This window comes from Urocitellus parryii, chromosome 5 (genome assembly GCF_045843805.1).
Source record: "Urocitellus parryii isolate mUroPar1 chromosome 5, mUroPar1.hap1, whole genome shotgun sequence".
NCBI lineage: Eukaryota > Metazoa > Chordata > Mammalia > Rodentia > Sciuridae > Urocitellus > Urocitellus parryii.
In genome coordinates, this window is record NC_135535.1 from 189,148,391 (window position 1) to 189,154,390 (window position 6,000).

A 6,000-nucleotide genomic window follows, 5' to 3' on the forward strand; every position below is an offset into this window, starting at 1 on the left:
CTGAGAGTTGGGTAATCAGGTGAACATTTCACTGCATAATTCTGAATGTCAGAGTTAGAATATCTTTCAGGGGAATATCTACAGAGGAGAATTCTATCATTTTGCCTAGGAGTACGTACTTCAGAGCCATTGTTCTCTGAGATGGACAGAAGAAGGGGAATGGAGGTCACTCTGGTCTATTTGCAGAGTGTTAGTTAGCCCCTGATTGACAGTAAACTACATCATCCTGCTCTCCAATGCCTGGCTCCCCTGTGTCTTTAAAGACATTTCAAGTGTTATTCTCCAAGAAATCCTCACTGGCATATAAAAAGAAGTGTGTGTACCTGACTGAAGTGAAGGAGGCTCCTTTTATAATCTTTCAGGAATCCTTTTGTTTTTAGCTCACTCCTAACATACGCTTTAGGAATTTCCAAATGCTACGGCATCCAGGACCTTTCCAGTATACTGACGATGATTAAGTTCCATTTTGGTTGGCATCATTTCACTCCAGGCACTTAGATTTCAACTTTTTTCTTTCTGTTAAATCACTTTCACTCTTCCATCTGCTTCCCATCTACCCAAAACTCTTTATGTTTCTCAATTGCTATTGTCTGTTTTCCCATTCTATCAGTCATTTAAGGTTTATTGCTTTTATTTAAAATGTACTTGTTCCTTTATATTGATCCACCAACCCAGGAATAGATATTAATGTGTGTATCCAGTCTTCCACATAATGCAAAGATGTGCAAAGCAATTGTGGTGGCCAAGATAGCGCTCTCCCCAAAGATATTCATGACTTAATCCTTAGAACTTGTCACTATGCTGCATTATATGGAAAAGAAGAAATCTGTAGGTTTTAATGATCTTGAGATAGGCAGATGAGCTTAAATTTTCCAGATATGATGAGAGAAAATAAAGAGAGAGAGAGAAAGAGGTTTAGAAATGTTACTGTGTTTCTGCTGGCTTTGAAATTGGAGAAAAGAATCACAGACAAGGAATGCAGCTGGTTTCTAGAACGTGAGAAAGGAAAGGAAAACAGTCTCTCTGAAGCCTACACAGGAAATGCTCTTCTGACAATGTCTTGGTTTTAGACCATAGACTCATTTCAAACTCCTGACCTCCAAAAGTATAAGAGAATACATTTTGTTGGTTTAAGCCGCAAAGTTTGCACTCATTTTTACAACAGAAAAAGGAACGTAATACAGTAATGTTGTTTTTAAAAAGTTGTCATAAAAGAGAATGTTCAAGTTTTAATGCATTTTCTTAAAAATCTTTACTTTGCAAATATGTGTATGTATTTACAAATATACTTTACTTTCCAAATATATAAATATATCTTTACTTTGCAAATATGTATATATATATATATATATACAATATATATTTTACTTTCCAAATATGTGTATGTGTGTGTATATATACATTTATATATATATACTAATATATATTTAGTTTCCAAACAAGTGTATGTATTTACAAATATACTTTACTTTCCAAATATGTATATGTATTTATAAATTGACATCATTAACTTTAAGTTAAGAATTCTTAAAGTTAATGGTGTTGATTGATAATGGAGGCAAGGCCCATGTCAACAATAGAAACCTCTTAATTGAATATTCTGGGGAACAATTACAAAGGAATCCTGGACAAATAATTTTAATACAAAAACTCAAAGACCCATGCAAAAGAAATATCTTTGAAGGACTCCAATCACATACACTTAGCATAAAGTTATTAAGGTCCACATATTATTGATGTTTAATAAAATCCTTAAGACACAGTTGTCCAAGGCTAATAATGTGTTTTAGTGCTTCCAGTTTCCCACTTGGTTATCATAACATCAATTTGATCCATAAAATTAGGAATCAATCTTGGTTGATAACTATTTGGAATGTACAGATGAAATCATATCTATTTGACATTCATTTATTAAAACAAAAATCTTGTAAGTCCTTGGGGTCAAATATGGTGGGAATTAGCTTTAATCCCCTGATTCACTGCCTACATTCTACTATTGAAGTTCCCTCTATATACCTCCTTACCTCCCAAAGTGTAGAGAACAAGGAAATGCTTCATGTCTTATGATGTCTTTTGTTCTATTTCAATATGCATCTGTCCAGAATGCACATTGCATGAAAATGTCCATGGGCAACAAGATTCACCTTTATATAGACCCTGTTTCCTCTGAATTTTCCATTTTAGATGAGAATTGCAGCTCACTGTGATTGAATGACTTACCCGAAGTCATACAGCTAATGAAACGTGGGATTATAATTTGAATCCAGGCAATTAAAATTGAGGACACACGGGGGTTAGTGGGGAAGAAAGAAGATACAGAGGGTAGAAGTAAATTATGGGAAAACTCCTGGAGATATTGCATGTCTTGAGTGAGAAAATTTTGAGATTAAGGGAGGGTATCTTTATTCAGATCAATTTTGTGTAGAACTCAGAAGCCACACATCACAGACTGCCAATTACCCCACCCATATTTGGAAATAAATGAATTGAAAACTTCTATGATTTTAGATGGTCTGTACTCTCAGTTCAGCAATTGATATCCAACTTTATCTTAGCACACATGAGTCTGGACAATATTACAATAATTTGAGAAAAGTTTCCAGCTTTGAGATGTTGGAGGATTTATTATCTTCCCCTCTTAGAAAATTTGTTTTCAACTGAAAATTTAGGAATCACAGAATCTAAATGAAAAGTTTAGAAATAAGTTTTTCTGGTCTGGCCATGCCTCAAAAAGTTTGTCTTTGTGGCAAAGAGACATTCTCCATGACTATTGCAACTTGAGGACAAAAAGTGTTTTGGCCTCGTTTTGGCTTCGTCTTCTTATTGAACCTGTATGATGGCAAATTTCCCCTGACAAATAGTTTTCTGGTAGTAAAAGAGACCCAAATCTCTGATTCATCTTGACCTATAAACAGGACATTTGCATTTCCAAGGTGTTTATTTCACAGATTCTGAGTTGCACAAATCTGTCAAGAATGCAACCAAACTAAGAAGGGGGGGAAAAAAAAAAGAAAAGAAAAGAAACAAAAGCAAAATCAAATTTTCCCTGAAGCCAATTTGTTTGGAGAACAAGGTGATAATACAGTATAAAAAGGGTGGATAAGTGGTCTTCACTACCTTAATATAAGAAGACCAAGCCAAAGGAAAAAAGGATTACAACATGCAGACCCTGTTTCCTCTGAAGGTTAGGCAATGTTGCAGGCCAAGACTCTAGCAGCTTTAAGGCCTTGGGAGATCACGTCCTTCACTTATCTCTTGGCAACCTGCTTGCAGTGCTTTACAAACAAATTCAGGAGCTCTGTCTTGACAACTATTTCTCATCCATCTCATCCATCAGTCTTTCCAGTTTTCTTAGCTAAGGTGCATCCAGACCTCAAGCACTGACCAGCTCATTCCTCTTGCATCAGAGCTTCACTAGTCTAAGCTCTCCAAGGGCTTTGCCTTCACTCACCCTAAAAGCTGAAGTCTCACCATGGCCTGCAAAGTTCATTGTGATGTACTTCTTGGCTGGCCTTCTGATCTCATTTCTTGCTTTCTTCTCACCTTTCTGCTTTCCAATCACCTTTCTTCAAACCTTTGGTTTTCCTAAGCACTTCCAGTGTAGTCTTGCTTCAGGGTCTTTGCCCTTTTGGTTCCCTCTGCTGACTTGTTTCATTCAAGTCTGAGAAATGATTATGCTTTGAGAAAGGCTCCCCTGGCATGCCACCAGAATTCCCAGGAACAACCCAACCTCCTCACTCCCCACCCACCTCTGTGGTTTTGCTTTTCTCCCTGGCACTCATGTCCACCTGGCATATATTTGTTGTTTGTACTCCACCACTGGAGCACAAGCACCCCCAAGTGTTGGGCCTTGTTTTGTCCACTATTCTGGTTTCATTCTTTGTAAGTTATCACAAAACACTCATTGAAATAGGATCAATAGGGACAAGAACAGAAAGAAAATAAGTCTCATGAAAAGTCCATCCCTTTCCATAGAGGAAAGGACACTTCTCAGCACCCAATGATTTTATCAACTGACATTCCTTAGTCTTGAAATAATATGATGTCATGTGTATAGAAATATTTAGTTTCATATCTTGCTTGCTAGCTATTATAATATCTCAGTAGATTATTTTTTCAAAGTGTCTCCTTTACTCTTTCTAAAAATGACAATAAGATCCCCTTAGGATAATAGGGAATAGCAAATGTGATAGTGCCTAGCACAGTGCTCAGCACATAGCACGCATCACAAAAGATTATTCTGCTTGTCCTAAACAGTAAGGAAAACACCTACTTTTTCTTTAAACATTTGGGCCTTATATGACAAGGCCCAAAGTATTTACAAAGATAGGAATCAGAGGAGAAGGAAAGAACCAAAAATCAAAAGAAAATGGAGAAGTAGTCTTTCTCTTCCTTTCCCATCCATAAGTGAGGGCAGTCCTCATCAAACAGCAAATGAGAAAATTTTCTTGAGAACTGCTATAGACTGAATGTTTGTGCCCCTCCAGTCACATGTTGAAACAACCCCCGATGTGATGGTGTTTGGTGATGGAACTCCACCAAAGTGGAGCACTCACAAATGTGTTTAGTGCCCTTATAAAATGGTCCCCAGAGAGCTACATCATCTCTACAGGCATGAGGACAATGGCCATCTATGCTGAACCAGGAAGCAGTCCCTTACCAGACACTAACTAAATCTTCCATTTGAACTTCTCATCCTAGAACTTCGAGAACTAAATTCCTATCGTTTCTATGATCTAATTTGTGACATTTTGTTATAGCATCCTGAGGAGAAAACGGGTTCTTTCCTGATCTGTTTTCTGACTTCTTTTCTCCTTGCATCAATAGCCTCTCACCTTCATTTCGGGGCTTTTACCCTGCAAATTACCTGACAACATATTCTTCCAAGAGAAGAGTTTTTCAACAAAAGACTCTTGAACATGGAGACTAATAAGTCTCCAGATTCTAAAATAAAGGGACTCTGGACCAGTATGGGATTGCATCGCATGCTTGAGTTTCTCATTGGGCATCATATCGGAGCAGAGCTGGCTACTCTGAGTCTCTCATTTTTTATGATGGAGGTGCCTGATTGGGGAAAAAGGAATTGTCTCCTTCTTAAGACAAATATTACACTTTTTTTTTGTAACCTTGAAAGCCCATGACCATTATTTGCCATTACAATAAGCATTTCACCCTGGAATGAGGAGGAGATGGATGATTTTGTAGCACCACCTCTGCATCATGTTTACCATCAAGAATGGGATGCCACATTGGTCAGTTTTTTTTTTTTTAATCTCACTCCACCAACAGGGGTGACTCCATTTGCCTTCCCTGGCTATTATATTTCTTTGAGGCATTTGAAACTACTGCATCTGCACACATATATCCATAGTCATGAATTTCACTCATACTGAACCAAGTATTTCAGGGATTCTCTCCTTGTTCTTTGTTTCTTGCAGAAGAAGCTTGGAACATCCTGGAGATATCCTGTAAATAAATAAAGTTGATAAAGCCGCTCTTTCCCCTCCTTGTTGTAGGGTATGTTTGTGTGTGTATCTTCATAAAATTAGAGGAGGAACAGTTCCACTGAGCATCTTAAATCTTAATGGTCCTCCTTTTTCCTGCCACTGGATAAGATGGGTACTTTTTTACCTGTATGATTATTATTTTGGAAAGTAGGTAATCTTCCTTTAGAAGAAAAGAAAGAAAGAAAGCCAAATCAAATCAAACACAAACCTCTGGGCTCTATTATAGCATTAGGCTTTATATCCCAGAGCAGGTCAGAGCATACTTTGATATATGAAAATTTGTCATTCCTGGGTACATTTCATTTACTGAAATGCTGTTTGAGAGCAACTTTATTAAAGATGCAAGACACTGATACAATGCAGCTTTATTTTGTGTCATTGCTTTCATATAAAATCCTCTCCCCAAACACTTTGGAGAATTAAATAATACAAGACAGGAGAGTGTTCTGTATAAATTATACAACACTATGGAATAAAGAATAATTTAAAGAAT